We start from the raw sequence: 21,634 nt of genomic DNA on the forward strand, positions 1-21,634 counted from the left end.
TAACCCTAATCACAACCCTAACCCTAATCCTAACCCTAATCCTAACCCTAACCCTAACCCTAATCTGAACTCTAACCCTAACCCTAATCACAACCCTAACCCTAATCATAACCCTAACCCTAATCACAACCCTAACCCTAACCCTATTTACAACCCTAACCCTAGGATCAGGGTGAGAATGGTTTTGTAACAGAAATGCACAAAATTGGGCAATTATAAGTCTTCTCATGAAAACACGGTACGTTAAAGGGTTTTCAACACAAACCAATAGTTTTTTCAAAGTTAAGGTAAAACATACGGCAACAAAAGATCCTATATAAAGAGCCGTTCGGGAGTCGAAAGAGCCGGCTCTTTTTTGGGAGCTGAGTTAAAAGAGACGGCTCTCTGAAAAGAGCCGAAGTTCCCATCACTAAAGCACATGCTTACTACCATTTGCACTTGTATTGTAAAACGTATCAATGTAAATACTTCAGACCTGTACCATAGTGATAAACAGATAACACTTAAATTTGAATCAAGTCAATACCACTTGTATGCTTTAAAACAAAGGGTCATTTCATTCCTTGTGGACTCAACATGACATCATTTATACTTTTCAAGTAATTGATCTTAAACGCTTTCAGAAAATTAACAGTAGCAAGACTCACATATCCCTGAGAGCCACCAAACGGTATCATAACAATGGTGTATATGCTGTTTTGTAATGACACAGCACAATTTTATAATTTATTAGAAATGTATTCAAATTATTTCACGGACCCCCACGCTATGGTTCACGGACCGCCAGGGGTCCCAGGACCCCACTTTGAGAACAACTGAGCTAGAGTACGGTAATTGAGCTCTCAGCCTGCAGAGAAAGTTGTGAGGCACAGACCCCCAAGCTCTCTGCCCGACTCCACTGGTCACACTATAACTTAAATATTCTCTCTTTGAATCAAAAGAGCACTCTACAAGGTTAATGTACCATAAAACATAAACAATATACCCCCGTTTTCTGTGAATGCATGATTATGAAGTGAAGGAGAAAAGATGTGAAAAAAGTTGCAGTGTCGCTGTCTTTTCCAGCACAGTGTGCACTCAACTTTCAATGCATGGGGATGTGTTTTGTAAATAGGGTCAGGTCGCACGCAGCCATGTTGGAATAATTTTCCAGGACTATATGTGCTTTTCCAGGACATTTGACTTTTTCTCCCATTTTCCAGGTGTTTTCCAGTACTGGAAAACTGGTCAACTGTTTTCCAGGTTTTCCAGGTTTTCCAGGACGCGTGGGAACCCTGACCAAGAATTATTTTGTTGAAGATTGTCCACGCTAATGATCAGAGTTCTTTCCCCAAACTAATCAGAAAGAATACCATCCTGTTACTGTTCCTTTTTCATCTGAGGTCTGACACCTGACTCAGAGACCTGAGGATGTCCTAATATGTAGGCTACACCATAGGAGTATTAGGCTACAATACAAGTGTATCCTTTGTTGAAATATTCCTTTGTTATTTACATCTCCTCTTCCATTCCTTCCAACTCAGTTTACAATTTGTGCAGGGATTTAGCTGAGTAGTACTAATAGAAACAGGAAATTATGTCGAGCTGTTGGGTTCTGTCCAATCAGATACATGACATGTTGTCCCTCCCCTTTTCGTTTTTTGTAATTTTGTTGTGTTCTCCTGAAATGTTGTGTTTCCTGAAATGTCGTGTTTCCTGAAATGTTGTTGTGTTTTGCCCTTCAGGGCTACCGTAAAACTGACTTTACAGCCATTGAAAAAAAACAAAAACAAATATATGACTAAATATGGACTACAGAAATGGATTTAGAAGTAGAGACGAATGCAAACACTTGCAATAAAATGTGTATGGATACAGAACAAAGAGAAATACTTAAGAATTAAGTACATCAAAGATAAAACATATTTGAAAGACATAAAGACAATGAAAGGGGTAAAGATTGAGTCTTAGATTGAAAAAAAAACAGGAAAAATAGCAATAAATGTTTGTAGTTAGATAATTACAATTTTTAAAAAATAAAAGAAGTTGAAAAAAAAATAAAACAATAGGATATTAAAATAAAGTAAGATTTAAATGATAAATACAGAGAAGTTACTAAGAAAAACAAACAAACATAAATTCCAGACTAACTAGATGGGTGTCTAATGTACTTTAAAAGGTCTTGGAATTTCTGGCTCCTCTCAGATCCTCTGGCAGTGCACATTTTTCCTCCGATATCTTGGTGACCAGGGTGACGAGTCCTGCCCCACAAAGCTAGATAGGTGTAAAGTCTAACAATGCCAACGCACTCTCCCAAAGGTTAAAAGATTATCAAATAAAAGCACCTGACCAGACACATGCCACAGCATCTATTTGAGCGCCAGTTCTACCTAAACACACACTCCTGGAACAAATGACCAGCTCAGATCAGGAAGCTTGAGAGCTACTGTGCCTTTTAAAGAAAAAACATTTAAACATTGGTTGAAAACAACCCAGTCATGTACTGTATGAATAATACCTGTTTCCTCATTTGATGCCTGTTCCCTGGGGCTTTGGTTTTTATAATGTCACAAAAGTGTATGTTTTGAACATAAAATTTGTTTGTAAGTAATTTCGTGTAGAGTCCTGCTAACTGTCTTGTGACATCTTGTAACTTTATATCTTGTTTTTGTTTCATGTAAGTACCTGCCAAAGGACTATGGATTAAATTCAGCTATTGTGTTAATTCAGGCATATTTACATTGAAGCATACTGATGAAATGTTGATTAATATCCATTTTCCCAGTTAAATAAACTGAAATTAAAATTAAATGAATCTGTACTTGTTTAAATATTCAAACTCTAACTTCAGATGTTTTTCTGATCATATATACTTACAAATGACGCTGTTGCTCAACCGATGATGTTGAAAAAACAACAACAAAAAAATAACAAGGCAGAAAAAAGGAAAAAATAGGTAGAGTTTGCTTAATGGTGGTTGTAGCTAAAAAGGGCTATTATCTACTCAATAAGAATGGTTGCAACGGACCACAATAAGAAGAGATATTTGAGGGATTTCATACCTTATTCAAAAACGCTAATGCACAATTTTAGGTCATACACGGGTCTGCTTCACCAAAGCAACTCTCTCATTGGTGCTTTGGTGAAGCAGACTCAAACTTGAAAGTGGAAAAATATCAGACAACCTTTTTAAATAAACTCTTATGCCAAACCACAAACGAAAAAAAAAAAAACATTTATTATACTTCCCCTCTCGTATGTGATGCTGACAGCATTGTAAAGCAGTTATAATGAAATTAACAAGTCAACAAACAATCTCCTGCATTGTCTTGATAATCAACAGACCCGCAGTGAATGTTTTTTAATTAAAATGTTTAAATAATTTGTACCCAGGGATGATGTAGCAGTAAAAAGCAGACTGTCTTTTAACCCTGTATTGGATCAGATATTTTTGTGATTTAACAATCCTGCCTGGGAGGCTTGGTGGAGGAGAGAAATGCTTTACATTTCACAGTTATAATGAACAATTATTATATATGTTATATATGACCATATCAGCAAATTGACACAGACACTTAAAATATGCATTCTACAGATAATAACAATTGTAAATGTATTACTGCTCCATTACATTGATCAAGTATCATATTTTCTTTGTTATGGTCCATAAATATTTCCTACCAGAGTCAGTGCAGCAGTGGAATTTGAACTGGACAATCAGACAGCTACTTAATTCACTTTAGTGGCTTTTCTTACTTTATTGAGTCCTTTGTAATGAAGCTCTAAGCTAATCACACAGACTTAATTCTTTGAGGACTTTGGTTAATTAGAATTTAGGATTTCTTTTGATAAAGCCTGAGCACAAAAAAGAAAAAAAGATTAACAACCTTAGCCCTCTTAGTAAAAGTCTTTATAGTCCTTTAATACCTCAGCTGTAAAACCCTTACTGATGTTTTTGCTGGACTACAGTCACATTACAAGCATTTGATGCTTCTTTTTCTTTATTCTGTTTATAGCTTTTCAATGATAAAAATGGGCCCCAAAAAGGAAACCACAAGCCAGGTCAGTGTTGACATCATTCTAAAATATTCCTCCCCAGATGGGAAAAGGGGAAGGTGGAGTTATGGGACCACGCCATGTCACCGAACATAATTGGGGTTTGGATGGAGACGGGCTGAATTTATGTAGCCACTCACCCTCTTGTACTCCCAACGGTAAGTCAGGCCATGTTATTACCAAAGAAATAGACCCAGTCAACCCCAATTGGTACTGTGTCCTGACACATATATCTGTAGAGTTATGTATTTTTCAAAAAACTTGGGTAAGGCAGTGTTTTAGGTTTTCCGAGATACCACAAAAAAAAGGGTTGTGCTGGAAGTAGATCTGGAATGTCTTGTTCTGAGCCTTCACTTATTACCAAACCATTTCTCTGTGGAGGAATTTTTGTTTTCTTCACACTGAGAAAAGGCGGTAGGTATTCAAGGCCCAAGTTTGTGACAGATGGTAGGGGCCAGTGCCAGCATAGGCCTGGGCGAGAGGCTGGGTACAAGGTGGGCCCAAGCGAGAGACAAACCACACACAGCTAATCTGGCAAACCATCAAACCTGTTGGCAGCTCTCCGAGGGTAACAATTACTGAAGCAAGGTGCTGTAGAGCCATCGCTTTGAAAAAGAAATGAAATGATTTTTTTCCTTCCACCGCTACAGTGAATACAGGAGTGATGATTACCTTTGAAACGAGTATGTGGTTCCCTTTGTTCCTAATCCACAAGAAATGTAAAGCAGATTAGCCAGACAGACAAAGAAAGAAAGAGCTGCCCAGTGTTAAACATTTACTCACTCCAAATCTCTCCCTTAAAACAGTTTCTTTGGTTCAATAGCCGGAGGAAAGACAGAGGTGTCCTTTGAAAAACTCAAGCTACAAACATCAGTTTGAGGACAGGCAGGGCTGACTGTAATGAGGCACCCAGGGGCCCTGTCAGACCCGAGACAAAAGACCCCACTAAAGTCCCTCACACTCGCAGGGGAGAAGTGCCAGTTCTTCTTGTCCTCCCCCTCTGGGTTTGATACTGTGAGTGACTCTGTTCTACTCTTAGCTTCTGATCAATACGTCCTGTTCTCCCTTTTTCTGGTCAGCTTGTCACAGAGCCCACGGGGAGATGTGAAGAAGTGGCAGAGTTCCATAAAACAGATGTGTCCCCCCAAACGTCAGCTGCCAGGTGCTTCTACCCTATGTCTGTTTTTATGTGTGATGAGGCTTCTCATGAGGAGCGTTGACTGATGACTTCAATGTCTACCCATCGAGGGATGTTACTGGGAACTAGGTGTGACTGTGACCTAGAAAAAGTATTCTTTCGAAACCATAAGGCCCTGTTTAAGTTCAGCTTCATAGTATGTATGAACTGATCTAGTCACAAGTTGATGGCAGCAAATGTATTGATTGAGCTCTATCCCTTTTGGCTGAATACATCACGCTATCGTCTGCATATCGAGTATGGCTTCTAATTTAATGCCGGAATTTCCTTGTTTTTTTACAAAAAAAATATCTGCAGCACAACACCTCCCACTGTAGCTTACCACCTTAGTTAGATTGATGCTGTTTTTAAAGCTCATTTTCTTTGTTTCACCTCAGATGAAAAACATGATTTTTTGTTGCATTTTTTACTTTGATCATTTTGCGTTCACACTACAATATTTTAAAGCACAGACTAACCCGGGACTGTCCTTAAATCATCACGTCACAGTCTCATTTTCTACTCCATAGGTAAATGAATGCCTTGCGGACTGGTCACACTTTGCACAGTGGGAAGCTGATGTCCTGGTTCAAAGAGTGACCCTGTAATTTGGCATCTTCATCCGTTTGTCGTGTTTACCACACCTGATAGAAATATGGAAGGGGTTGCACGCCTATTTTCCAATACCCAAGAAAATCTCCCTCTTTTTCACAGTCTCATGTTGGCAGGCACGCCAACAGGGGCGGTGAGGAAAGCAGCATTTCAATCTAGAATCTGGCTGCTAGATATCGCTGAATATTCCCACACTACATCTTTGAGGAAATCCAGAGAATGGTCTGGAACCTTTTCAGTTACAGTGTCTTGGCTGTACTGGAATTAGCCATACGCATGCTTTTCACAGTCTCTTTCTTAAAATTAGCATTAGAGGAAACAGTGTTTACCTGAACTAAAACCACTGAGACTGTTGGAAATGGACTGTAATGTATTAAGAGTTAGATCTGAAATCAGTGCCAGATACAAATCCTTTCATACTGTAACAAAATTCTGTTTACCAGATGGTTGACTAATGATATGTCAAGCTAATTCATTTCTATATCTTTGCCCTAACTTAATCATGCTATTGTCGCTTTGTGTGAGTATTAAAAAACTCATCAACACAATTCAAAAACATTGCCATCAAACTTCACCCAGTCTTTAGCAAATGTGTCTCACAGTATCACTGTAGGGTTTGGGCTTGTGACTGAACACTTCAGTGAACAGCTCTTGAGAGTTGACATTGGGATTGAATCTAAAAGCAAGTGTCCCAGGCCACATTTAAGTCCTGCCTACTCACTTTGGGTATTTTAGTCTCAGACACTATTGGTTACTATTCATTTGTCTATGCCAAACAACTGGGACAAGGTTGGGAAGTTTTTACCTGAGGAGAGGTACCACAGCCACAGCCAGATGTCCTTTTGCTTTCTAATGGTTACAGTTTTCCAGAGAGCAAAAAGGGAATTGTCACTTTTAAAGACATTCATGAGGTGATCTGATGGTAGGTGGGAACGTAAACCAATCTCAGACAGATGTGGAAATATATGGGTATGAAACATGTCTGCTTAAGAGTAACAAAACCAGTCCATGGCTCATTCCCTCACCGTACACAAGATCCATCATTCTAATCAATCCCAAGCATTTGATCTAATAATCTTGGGACATGAAAAACACAATGTGGCAGATTTCATTTCTTTGTCAGCATCCTACAGTTATACATTACTCTTAAAGAATGTTAATGTGAAACACAGATGTCAGCACTATGAGTCTGATTGCTGTATCCTTTCCCTGAAAGGTGATCCCATGCAAGTCAGTCCATCATTATTATTCTTTTATACATGCTGGATTCCCCTGACATAGTATAATTCAATCTAATGGTGATTGTTGGCTGGTGGAAATACCATAAAATGAAGATATTCTTGTTTTGAACAGACCATTGACTGCTGGGTCTTAATCCTTCTTTTTTGTGAACAATCATTCCTTGATCACATAAGAACTCCATTGAGACAGAAACAAATGAAAAGGGAAAATGGGGGATTGATCACAAAATCATTGTTAATAATAATAGTATTAAGAACCATCAAACCCAGTGTATATTTGAAAAACAAATCATTCATGCAAGTAAGGTCAGTGGGGTAAGAATAGTTTGCTGGAAAGCTCAGGCAGAAGTAGAATACATGACCCAGCAGGGGATGAGGGAAGATGTTTATGCAGTGCAGGGCTGAGCATGTGCAGAGAAGGAAGAGAAGGTCAGGTTAGTGCAGGGCAGGAAGAAGTCGCTGAATCTGAAATGACAGGAGAGGCTTTTCTATACTGCTTGGTACGACTTGACTTGCTTTAGATACCGAGAACTCTTCTCTCAATTGGTTTCCCTGTGAAGAAATTACACATTTAATTTAGGTAGTGGACCCTCATGAGACTGCTGTGAGATCATCCTTCACATGATGAAAAAAGTACAAACATTCTCTACTTTGACCAAAGCTAGGTTTTACAGGCTGCCATTTTTTTATCATCTGGTTTGAATGAATAACTGATTTTAATTATTGCCAATTATGTAGCAAATGTATTCTCTTGATTTGTGTACAAGATGTCAAGTTTTGAGGATTTAAGATTATTTTTATTTTCATTCAGGAAAAAACATTAGAGACACACTGGGGGACAAAATAACAAGCATTCTTCGTCTAAAAAAACACAATACATGTGAATAGATATATAAAAACTGAGTGCATAAATAAATACTAAATAATTTCTGCAGATACAGCAAGAAACAAAATCAGCACATTCATACATTTAGTGCCAATAGTTCTTCTCTCCCCCATCAAAGTTGTCTATAGTGACCTTTGTTGGTCATACAAACTTTTCTTTTTATTACTGCTTACCATGATTCAGCAAAGTATATTATTACATGATTGTGTTAATTACTTGATTTTCATTGGTACATACCTCATAGCAATGGTCTACTATTATTTTAAGGTAAACTGTTGCAATATTGCATGAAGTGAATGCTAAACAGAACACGGCATGAGACACAGCAACGTCTGAGGAGGGTGAATGTAAAAAAAAACTGACTTTTACAGTGAAGAAGCAGGGAAATTTAACTGCAGTGATACAGATTGTGTCACCTTGTCTGACTGCATGGTGAGAAGAAATGTCATGTTCAAAGATAGAGGTAAAAGTTTGGTTAGCTCTTCAGAAAATGATAAAAAAAAAAAGTTAACTGTATGGACGAAGCTCAAACTATGACTTAACGTCTATTTTTCAGCAAAAGAAATGAATACATTTTTCAATCAATAAAATATTTTCCAAATCAATACTCAGTGAAAAATTAATGATTCTCATTGTCTTTGCAAGGCCCTTCTAGCAATTACAACAAAGACTGAATTCCCCGAGGTTGTAAAAGGAAAGCCAATTAAACAGTATAAGTTGAGGGAACAAATACTGTTAGGCAGAGCTTATTGTGTGCCACATTAGATTGGAGAGAAATGCTGTTGTGTTAAATTAGTCATGAAAACAATTCAAGACATTGTTTATTCTCCTCTGTGATTCTCATCTTTGAATTGAGCACAACATTTAGGCGTTGGTTGTTGTTGACACTTATTGTTCATTTGTGTGTTCTTAACTTTGTTCTTTATTGGAGAATCATCTCTGTCACACTGATTTATGCTGCAGGCTCGGTATCTTGTAACTTGGATTTAACACATGAACCCTGTCATAAAGCCATCACACCACTGGTCTTGCAGCAGATGTAACTAATACGGTATCTTTTCTACAAAGAGTAGTGATAGGAAGACTTTCAGGAAGTTTTCTGTCCTTCAAATGACTTGATTTCTGAGGTGGAGACTGTAGATCGCTTCACAGTTCTTGAACATTACTGTTTCCACACCATGAACTGAATACCACTACCTTATTAGCAACCAAACTATTGTTACACTCATTAAAGGTAAAAGTTCAAGTCTCACGAGATTGACAACACTGAGCACAGTATGAAGAAAATAAAGGCTGATTTATACTTCTGCGTCTCCCCTACACAGCAGGGGCTGACGCAGACATGAGCCCCACATACGTGTGCGTCGGTGTGTAATCTACAGCTGATACATGTTGCTGTTTATCATATAGACATGCTTACATGAAGAATAGAGAGGAGGAGATGAAATACACGGCAGATGTGCAGCCGATGTGCGGGATCCCAGAAGTGCTGTGAATGCGGGAAAGACAATGCCGCCGAGCGGACCAATCACAGGGCTTGCGGTCCGTGTCTGCTCTATGGGGAGTTACATTTTGGAGGAGGTGCACGTCAGCTACGTGCGTAGGCCCCGGCATAGGTACGGGAGCTACAAGGACCCCCGGCGTAGGGTATGCCGTTGATTCAACGCAGAAGTATAAATCAGCCTTAACACAGCAAAACCTCAGTAAACAGAATCACAATGTTGAAACTTGATTATGTAACATACTGTATGTCCTATCAAGGGCGCTGTGGACCGTAAACTTGGATCTTAACATTGAGATTGATTACTGATGTGGATCAGAACTCAATCAGATACAGTAATACATTTTTCCAATGAATTCTAAAATAAAAATTGTATTATTGGCAAAAAAAAGTTTTACACATTTATCTCGTCTAAAAACCTGGGTACTTCAGATATTTCCCTTAACTCGCTTAAATGAGGGCACAGTTGGCCTAGTGGTCTTAGTGCATTGCATTATACAGAGGCTAAAGCCCTTGTCGCAGAGGTCACAGGTTTGATTCCAGCCTCGACCATTTAATCCATGTAACCCCACTCTCTATTCCCCGCATTTCCTGTCTCCCTTCAGCTGTCCTGTCTATTAAAGAAAAAAGCGAAACTGCCAAAAAATGGAACTTTAACTCACTTTAATAGACAATCAGTTGATATGAATTGCTTCTTAATACTACTGAATTTCTTAGGGCAAAATAAGAATAAGAATAAGATAATGAAAACTGTGTGATAAATAAAAACATTCCTAACACTGAAAAAAAATTCAATGTCAACATCTTCATAACATTTTATTCAGTGGCTCGTTGACGGTTAAGGCATGGCAAAGGAGAATTGTGTTGCATATCAAAACCCCTTTTCTTCACTCCGACAAACTCTCATGGACTGATGCATTCTGGGTAGAGTCTGACACATTCCTGCCAGTCAGGTTCAAGTATAAAATAAATCATCCTGAAAGCAGCTTTCCCGATCTGTAGTCTTGTTCAGTACCAGTCAAACGTCTGTTATTTTTGCAGCTAAAAGCTAAGGTTTAACAAGCCCTTTTGCCATCTTGCTTGCAGAAGGTGGTAAACTGTGAACAGTGGTATATCTGAAGGAAAAAAAAAGGTGTTGTTTAGACTCTGCGTTAAAAATACTCCTCTGCCCTCCCTCAGCTCCAGTCAGATGGATCTTTGGAGAGGGAGACACAGGAAGAAGACAGAGGACCTGAAATAGCCTCCTGAAATAGCTCCAAGCATCCAGGGAGAGAGACCTACCTCAGCTTGCTGTTAATTCCCCTCTGTCCTTGAATGTGTGTGTGGTCATGTGATTGTATGGAAATAGCTGTGTGTGTTGCTGTTAGTGTGTTTCCTCTCAGCCTCTTTCCTTCCATTTTTCCCCTCCTCTCCTCTGATTTGATTTAAATAAAAGCCACCCAGTTAAATTGAAGTGTCAGGGTGAAAATCCCAAAATGTGCTTAAGTGAAACAGGATTTTTATGAGTAAACATTTCATTCCAGCTCTCTCCCTCATGTTTATTCATTTATGGCGCGGGTCTGGAGTAATGTTCCATTTTGGTTGCTTGCACTATTCATTAGCTTGTGTGTCGCCCGCGGTGTAGCCTCATACAATGGTTGCAGAGCTGTGTTGGCGGCTATGTTATTGACAGAAGCATATGGATTTAATTTCCTATTCATCACATCAACCGCACAGAAAGAGATCCACGAGAGCACGGCTTTGTGCGGCGCTGAGACAAAGCACTGTTTGCAGGAGAGAAAGTGAGATAGAACGAGAGGGAAAACAATCAGGGAGCAAATGTGTTTGTAAGTGTGAGTGGTTGCTTTAGATCTCCATCCTATACTATCTATTTTGAAGAAGGGGGTTTGTTTTAAAGACAGACATTTCAGGATGCCATCATCACTCAGACTACCCAAGGTCTCAGGCAGGCGCTGTTGCCATATATCAAGGTATTGTTGATCAATATTGATTGATCGTTGCAACTTCAGGGGATATCAGGACCCATCTCTTCCTCTCACACCATTCTGTTTGTGTAATTAATATGGGAGACAAGCAGTAAGTCAGCCATAACTTTTTAACCTTGCAAAATGCCACAATAAATCACAAAGCAGGGACGCCAGATGAACTGAGCTGGCAGGTTATAGCCGTCCTCCCCTGAGCTCTGTGGGAACGAAAGAACAATACACATTTTCCCACAGACAGTTCAAAGACTGTGTTTGGCTTAAAGTGACGTCCAGTGTCTGCGTGGGTCACCTGATACCCTCCTCACATCACTTTGTTTACCTCCTTTGTTCAAAGAAATGCAGACAGATATGTTTTTGCATGGATTTGGTGCGTGACAGAATGTGAAGGAGGTTTTTGTTTGGTTTGAGGTTTTGGCGAAGATCTTTCTCCAGCTTGACCCAAACCCCATTGGAGTTGATCTTAAAGTATAATAACAGTTATTTTCCAAATATGTCTCATATTTTTCCCCGTTTGCCATATTGCCAATCGATTATGAGGGAAATTAAATCAGTTCGTTAAAATTCTTGTTTTGCTATCGCCCAACAAACTGCACAACATCCAAACCACGTTCTCAACACAAAACATTAACACAGCAAATAGACTCTACAGTATGTCTCTAATCTGAATAATCTTTGGTCTGAAAATCTAATAATGTCAATGCCTGATCATTTGTTTTAGTGACCATATTGTTCTAACACTTATCTGAAACTTGGATCCAGACTAAAATATTGATTAGATGAATTCCCATGAAATATTCATACATGGGTGCCTAGAGCATAAATCCAAATGACTGTGGCGATCTCCAGATTCTTCCTCATGGCATCATGAGGTTAACATTTTTGCTTTGAAGGGACTTTCATAACCAATTATAGGTTGGTTTCTTATGAAATTTTGCTGCAACATCTGAGACTCCCAAGCCCGGATGAATAGTTGCTTGTTGTTTGTTTATCTATCCATCCATCAATCCATCCATTATACAAACCTCTTATCCTGTTTGGGGTTGCATGGGGCTGGAGCCAGTCCCAGCTGTCACTGGGCGAAAGCCAGGGTTCACCATGGACAGGTCTCCAGGCAATCACAATGCTAACTTATGCTAACAAAAATAGATGCACTTACACTCACAGACATGAGCAATTTAGGGACACCAATTAACCCGATAACCATGTGACCATGAAACCAGAGGGAATCCATGCATGAATGGGAGAACATGCAAACTCCACACATCAAGGCCTCTGTCCAACCAGGGATTCAAGCAATGATTATTTTATTTTGTGAGGAAACATTAACTCACTATTGGACCTCTCAGAAGATCATCTACGTTAATGAAGATATAGATATAAATAAAAAAAGGGCCTTTCTGATCAGCCTCAGCTGTAATTTACATTGTGGTCAGAAGTACTTAATTTATATTACCAATTGTTTGCATTCAAGCCTTCTTAGCTAAGTTAGTAAGCATAGTTGTTAGTTATTATACCTGTCAAAAGTAAGCATGTAAGCATTGCTAATGTAAGCATGTTACCAACTTCACATGAGCAGGGACGCTTAATGATATTAGACACAGTTGATGATGAAATCCCCAAATTCTCTTCAATTTAATGCTAACTGAAACTGTTGAACTATTTGCTCATGCAGTCTCTCACAAAGTGTTAAACCTCTTTCCATCTTAAGCTCTGTTAGACTCAGCCTTTTTGGCAGAGATACTGGATCCATTCTCTGATACCCAGACATGTTACTTACCTGTTGCAAGTTAACCTTATTGGTTGGGAAATGTTCCTCTCAAGCATTAAACAACATTTTAGTTTTTTCTTGTTACTGTTCCAAATGTTTTGAGATCAAATTATCATCAAATGTAAGATGAGATGATATTTTTCTAAAAACAAACAATTTTTTCAGTTCCAACATTTGATATGCTGTTAGGATTGCCCAATACAAGTTGCAGCAACCAACCAGACTTGCCCATTTCTTTGGTTAAAAAAAAAATGTTTTATTGGGAAACTCTGTAATTCAGAAAATAATCTGCCGTCAAGAGCATTTTAGGTAAGGGGTTCCCAAAGTTTTCAGCTGGCAACTCAAAAAATAGTGGGTTTGGAAACCAGCGACCCCCACTGTCCCTCAAGGTGGTAAAATGTTCCTCAATGCTACGGGAATGCACTGATAGGCCTATCCAAAAATGGACAAAATCGAACTGGCCTAAGATACTTTATTGCTCTGGTTGGTAGAAAATTAGACAGCCTATGTGCACATGTTGCTGTGTTTCTTATGCTGCTGAAAATTAGCCTGCTACCACTCATAATGTTGTTCATCTTGCTAACTCACTGCAGAGATCTTGTGGCAACAAAGAAATGTGGAAAAAGATCAACCATTTTTTATATGCGTGGTTTCATTAAGAATTCAACCACTATCTTTGTGTTTTTGTGTCACTATTTTTCATTTTTTAGTTTTAAAAATATGGATATTGGCCATGGCTATTTTTAAATACCTGTTTTTCAATTGGAAGGCATTTAACCCCCCCCCCCCTATCAACCACTACTGTTCCCATGAAACAAATTATGGAGATTTCATACAAATACATGACAGCTATCAACACTGATAATCATACTGATGCAAAAATGATGAACGTGTGAATACGACTGATGAATCACTACAAGTTAAGTGAGGACTTAATTATATTCATTTTGGCCCGTCTTTGTTGAATGCCCAAATATATTGACAGCATAACACTGAATTACTGAATAATCCTTTTAAAATTTCCTTTGAGGTTTTTTTTTTGCCTGTTGGATTCTGAGATTGTTCTTTAATGGCCTCCCGCAGACTGACAGTCATTCATCTCTGCACTGACAGTATCTGCTGTCTTGGATTTGGGGTTGAATTTAAGTTGTTATATGTGATATTAAAAGTGTTTGTTTATTCTGCTCAGTTTTATCAGGGTTAAGAGTTCAGATTTTCTCATTCATGCTACCCTTGAGACAGGACTGTAATTAACCATGAGGCCTCTGTAGAGTTGGTGCTGTTTAATGCAGAGTATGTATGGCTTAGGGAAATTAAATGTGAATGGACTTTGTCTGATATCATCGGAACAACACCTGTTTGGCTGCTGAATCAGCCCCCTTTTAACAGTTATTACTTATGTATGCATTTCAAACTGAATCAATCACACACACACACACACACACACACACACACACACACACACACACAGAGAGAGAGAGAGAGAGAGAGAGAGAGAGAGAGAGAGAGAGAGAGAGAGAGAGAGAGAGTTTCACGCTCTCTGTCTGCATCATGTTGCTAACAACTGCTGAAAAGCCATCCATTTCTCGACTTGTAATCAACTTCTTTTCTAAATCAGATTTTTAAAATGTGTTTCAGTATTTGATTACAGAGATGATGCAGATGTGGTAATTATTCCTCTCTGATTCTATCTGGCAAAAAAAAAATGACTCCAAATATTTTACTTCATCTGAGGAGTCCACTGATAATTGTATTTGTTAGTAAAGTCTTATTTTATACGTCAAATGGTGGAGAAAAATATTCTACATTCTCTTTTTTCTTTATGAGTACTACTTGTTTGTGTTGCATTAACATTTTAGGCCAGTTAATATTCTCCATTTTGAAGCAACTTTTCCACTTTGGCATATTTAATATGACATCTGTTCAACAAACTGAATGCAAATGTTGTGGGCTGTCTGGAGCATTTCATCAGGCACAGGCTAATCATGTCTTACATCCATGCCAGCCATGGGCAAGCATGAGGCGAAGATGTTTTCTGTGGCGATAAATAATCCATGAATGTAGTTAAGCTGACATCCAGCCAGTAAAAAAATAAGTGAAATAGTGTTTTGGCTTGAGGAATGTTGGACTAAATCATGTTACATTTGTTAACACTTCTTCTATGCCATATATTCACAGGGCCTTGTTTCTCTCATCTCATTATTCTGGCATCACAAGGTAAATGTCTCCGTGGATTTATACAGTAATACTTTCAGCCTTTAGTAAATATTACCATGACTTATGAAGGGCATATTTAATATTTATATGTGGGCTGAATTTAGCTTATTATCCAAGCACTCTTTCATATTCTTTGTATTAGTGCGTACAGGCAAAGTAAAAAAAAAGGCTTTTAAACTTTTTTGACTTAAACTTTGAGAGTTATCATGGAAACAAGTATTTAATTGTCAGGTAAACAAAAAATGTTTTCCATTATTCAAACTAATCCTCCATGAGCCTGCACTTTCATGTATCTGATTTAATAATGCAGCATCTCGCTGAAAGCATTCCAGCAGAGTTTGGTTTAGTTTTTTGAGCTGTTGACAGCTCTGTATCCCAGCATCTACCAAGCAGAGATACTGGATCCATTCATAAAAAGGGGTGAATTTAGGTGCTTAGCTATATTTGATATATTTAAAGTATTCAGTATACAATAACATAGTTATTTGTACATGTACCTAACCCAGGTTACTTGATGATTGATGCTTTGTCAGGGCCTGCTGAATGTCATATAGAGACACAAAGGATACCTTCACTGGACTCACCAGACTTAAATAAAATTTAAACAAAAGAAAATATTTGATGCTCCGAAAAAGAACTGTATTAATCCCAATGAAAATTCTCCTGCCAAATCGGCCCGGCAATACGATATTATCACAAGACAACATTATTGCGATTCTAAAGATTTGTCGAAATACTGAGTGTTTCTCACACATGGCTACAGTCTGCATCACTCACCATCCAGAGTTTCCTTCCTTACTGAACACCACTATACCATACCAACTTTCTTCAATTTTTAGAAGTTATACCACACATTGGTGTCAGCCAGCCAATGTTAAGCATTTAAAACAAGATCAAGCCAATGGCCAGATTCCACCAGATCCATATCCAGTCCATCTGCGATCCGTCACGGCACATGATCTGTTAGATCAGTGTGTTAACTTCCACTGGATCCACCCTGTTGTGTTCCGGCTGCGTCTCTGCTCCAGCAGGTCAGAGCCCTCCAGATCAGATACACAAGACTTCTATTTTTGCTGGATCCCAGAGCACGACACATCGATCTCAACAGATCAGATCGAGCGGGACAGGAAGTAAGACACCAAAACAACATCCGGTTAATTTTCACCTAGCTACAACAACAGACTGTCATAATGAACGGAGGCAGGCCTGGAGTCAACAGGTCAGAGGTTTTCAGAGGCCAATAGAGACAACATGGAGAACTTGCTGTTGATAAGGTACCTGAAACCACCCCACTGTCTTTAGAGTTTCAGTACAGCTGTGTCAGTGAAATAATATTGTGACAACTGACACCTGGGTACCAGTGTCTTCATCATTTAGCAAAAACCATTATAGTCCACAACATTGAATGGGTTCAAGTCTTTGCAAAAGTAGTAGTTGATAGGTTTTTTGGGTGTGTTTGTGTTTTTTGTTTGGTGTGAATTGGGAGGCAGCTTTGACGAGCTCAGTGTAATTAGTGTGTGCTGTATTAGCAAATGCTACCTCTAGATGGTCTGTTGTATTGCTTTGGTCTTTTATTTTCATTCATCTCTTCTTGATATAAAGTCAGCTTGTTTCATTTAAGCAGTGGCGGGGCTTTCTTATACCAATGTACATAAAAAAAACTATATTTTGTTGGCAGATAAATGGCAGATGTGATTCAATACAATATCGGTAGTAAATGTCCTTTATGCAGATTGAGTGCTGGAAGTAGCATTAAAGAGAGATAAAACCAGCTTTGTGTGGCAGTTGAAGGGAATGGCTGTGACAGCTACTGAAGCATTTTTACCCAGGGTAGCTGGGTTTGAGTCCTGAGCAAAGACACAAGTTAAGGTTTAATTTTTATTGATACCAATGCTTTAAGTTTTTGAACTTAAGAAATAAAAAACAGTACGAAACAATCGTTCCAATTCCCACCAAACAGATCTTTTTACCATATGCTCAGGAAAGAAAACCAACACCATGTCAAAGTCTGTATGAGACATAGAGCGCTCTGAAGAAACATTCATATTGGACAACTTTGAGTAAGGAAGTATGTGTTTATTTTAAAACCAAACATGACATCAAAACTACTGGCTTATCATTATGATGTAAGCCCACACTGGAGGATGCTTGCACGGCAATAAGTAATAGTGTATAAGAAGCTCAGAATGGTGGTTTAACTTGTTGTGTAATATATTCTCAGCACTTTTAAATCACAGTCTTTATCAAAGCCCATTCAAACACACCTTGCATGAACTCTACAAGCTCTCAGGTAACTTAAATACACTCTACCTGTTCTTATCTTTAAAGTCCTGACAGGTGAGAAAACTATTTCAGTGCTACTGTTTATTCATCTAACAGGTTACCAAAGACAAATCATATATTTTATAATCTAAGATCCCTCCATCCATCTTTTGTAATGGTCCCAACATCCCCAATCCAGGTGAGATTTGTGATCCCATCAAGCATGTTCTGAGTCTAGAGACCTGGATATCCTTCCAAGGAAGGTGCCCAGAAGGCATCCTGATCAGATATCCACTAAACTGCCTCTAACTGCAGCTCTACTTCAAGCCCCCCACCGTAACCCATCTCCAATTTTACACTCAGCTTTCCTGCAGGGGAAACTCATTTCAGTTGCTTGTATCCACCGCCTCAGTCTTTCAGCCTGAGATTCAAGCTGCATTTTCCCTTTATTGTAACCTTCACGTTTTGTATTGAAAAATAATAAAAGATTTCTCTCTCAGCCACTTTCAGCAGGAGATGAATATGCAGCGGCGGTGTAATTTTCTGTTTCTTTTGTATCCTGTTAATACATTGTTATTGTCAACACCATTGTATTCAGCCCCACATTTTTTAACTACATACCACAAGTCTTCTTGACATTACATTTAGACTTATTTGTTAAGAAAGTTGATACAACCTCGTCCTAAAAGTAGGACAAGAAGTGCGTCAATCAGAGACTCTGGCCGGTTGAGTCTCATTTCTCACTGTGATGTATAAATGATGCACATCATACAGTACGGTTTCCTGCTTTTCATAGAGAAATAAGCATGTATAAAAGGAGAGTGAGCTGGGCTTAGTATTATCTATTAATGTGTTGAAGACAGGAATAACATCAAAGAGGGAAGTTGGATGACAATACTTTTAAGCACGCCAGTGGAGCCCATTAATTCTCAACAAAGGTCAATATAATAACTCTTCTTTTTGAGCATGTTCCTCAAACAGCAAATATTAGATTCTAACAAGCAGCATTTCTTCTTTTTAAACTTACAAACTACTACCATGATCATACAATATATTGAAAATGAAGACGTAACTATGAACTTAATGTTGCATCTTCTCCAGCCCATTGCTGTCTGTGCTTCCACTGAGGTCTTAAAGGTCCCATAGAATGAGAAGCACATTTTCCTTACCTATACACCTTTACCTAAAGCCTGGTTTATACTTCTGCATCCACCCTAAGCTGTTGGTATGCATGAGCATGCATGATCATAACCACTAGATACTTTTGCATTGGAGTGTCTGCATCAATACTCTACTTAAATGCTTGTTGGTATTGTGATTACTATGCTGGCCATATTGCCAGTTCTGGGTTCTGCTACACTCACTGCTTGTTGTGCACAAGAAAACATGGCACCTGATTCTGAGCATATTATGTTAAGTTAAAGCTGATAACTGTAGAGCGTCAGTTGATCATAGTGCCATCACTGCAAAGATGAAAAGAGAGAAGGAGGTCAGAGGAGATGTAATATACAGCCACTGATTCTGAGTAGGTAGTCATATCTGAAATGTTGTCGATGTAAGAAATTACAAAGCTGCCCAGCGGACCAATTACAGGGCTTGCAGTCACGTGGAGGCATCTGCATAGGTTCAGGGCTACGTGAACCTATGGTGTATGCTATGGTGCATATTTGACATAGAAGAATAGAGCAAGATATGTGGACCTGCAATGTGTCTTTAGCCCAACTAATGGAAAAACATGAATTTGCTCCTGAGGTGATGTAATGACAGGAGTGATTTGCATAGGCATGTATGCAAAACCCCTCCCACCCTTTGAGCGGTCCCACTTTCTCCTACACTATTGTGAATTTGCATAAGTGTTTGTATAGTGCCCCAATACCTGCCCCAAAGTCCCTGTGCTTTTTGAAACGTTTGGCCCTAAAAGGGAACTACTGTATATCAGGGGTAAAGCATAAAATACATCCTGGTTGATACAGTGGAAACAAACTGACTTCCCACAAAAGTCCTTAGTCCTTCATGGGGAAGGTCTCTGTGTTGGGAAAACAGTTTAAGATTAATGAGCTTTTGTACTTGTTTTCTTCTGGATTTACCTCTTTTCCAACATTTTTTTTCTAACTAAGTGCCAAATGGGAGTGAGTTTCAACACAATATAAACTCCCAGTCCATTAACATGATAATCCTGAAATTACTGTTCGGCGCAGGAGTATAACTTTTCTTCAAGTCAGAAAAACAGGACAATAAACAACAGCTTGAAACAAGAAATTCAGTGACTACCAGGATCATTTTCAGAAATCAATGTGAAACCTGCTGGACTGAGAACCAAGCAGCTAGCTTATTGTACTTCAATATGGAGATCCCCTTGTTCAGTAGCTACCACAATAAACACAGCAGCAGAATTTGCATTTATGGATTTTCCTCCCAGTGCTGTGTGTCTGTGTGTCATGTTCTCGCTGCGGGTAAAAGAACACTCTATTCATAGTCTCAGCAAAGTGCAGAAGTTCAGGTTTTCAGGAGCCAGAAATGGTGTCAATCTGTGATATGCGTGAGAGTTCATGCACAAACCTCAGCTTGACACTTTAAAATACTGAAAGGGTAGAATGTACTCAGAAATTTGTATATAAAGAAGATATTCAACTTTATTTTACTGCAATCATACCTCGTTTGATTATATGTGACATAAAAGATAGAATATTTGAATGTCGGTTCAGCGTCTCCCACACTGAACTATGAGATTATTGGTTTCTCAGAGCTAATAATACTTCTTCATACATTTTCAATTGAATAACAGACATTTGAAGGTGAGTCACTTCTTACTGAAATGTATATATTCAGCTACAGAGTAAACAGAAAAACACTTATGCTTCATCAAAACTGTCTGGAAATATAAGTATTTGCACCTACAGTACATCAATTCCATCAAGGTTGTTGTGCAGGATTTGCATCCCCAGAAACACAAAACAACCAGATAAAGCTCCTAGAATAAGCAAATCAACATGAAGGTATTAGCCCGAAATCGATGCAGCACTTGCTCGCCTATTCATAAGCCAATGAGCTTGTTGAGCTATAATATGAAGTTTCTTGTGTCCTGCAGCGACCAAGCTGGATCCAAAACACCATTTGCATTTATGGATTGCTTTTCCCCAGCAATGTGGATCTGTGTGTCATGCTCTTGCTTGAGGGGGGAGGGATCTCTATTCATAGTCTTTATCCATTTCATCTCACACACCACCGCAATCTTGACCAAGGGCTGTTGGAATCAGTCCCGCTCACACAGAAACGATTTCCTGTGTGCAGGCAGGATGGTCAGATAGGGACAGGGCTGCTTGGTCATGACTTTGAAGACACAATGAAATCAAGAAGAGAGAGTGATGATTGGGGTTGGGGTTATTCCAACCCTGTTTTAAAGAGACTGCTATTACTTGGGGACCTTGAGTAATTTGTAGTAATTGCGTAGGTCATCTGTGCTCTCAACCAAGTGCTAATCTGTCATTAGCATGAATAAGTAAAAACTTAATTGGACATAACATTTTTTTTGCCAAATGTAAAGCTCCTGTGAGAATATCACTCCCATGCTCTGCTTTTTTTAACCATAGACAGCAGAAAAAATAGATAACATGTCAGCTCCAATACTTTCAGAGCCCCAATGATGACTGGCTGCTTTATGGATCATGAGGTCTGTCTCCTCCATTATAACAGATGAGACATGGCTGAAAGTAAAAAAATCAAAATACAAAACAAATAAATTTATTTGATCATGCTCTCTGTCATTAAAGTTACTTCTTATCATGCTGATTTATTCCTGGATTCCTCAACAAAAACTAACTTAAGAGTCATTGAACTTTCCATAACTGTGACTGTCCACTGTAAACTATAACAACATGTGTAAACTGTCAACTCTACTGATCTTCAACGTGGGTTTTGGTCAGCAGACATCAATGCAGCAGCTTTGCTGG

The sequence above is a fragment of the Notolabrus celidotus genome, chromosome 13, assembly GCF_009762535.1.
Source record: "Notolabrus celidotus isolate fNotCel1 chromosome 13, fNotCel1.pri, whole genome shotgun sequence".
Lineage (NCBI taxonomy): Eukaryota > Metazoa > Chordata > Actinopteri > Labriformes > Labridae > Notolabrus > Notolabrus celidotus.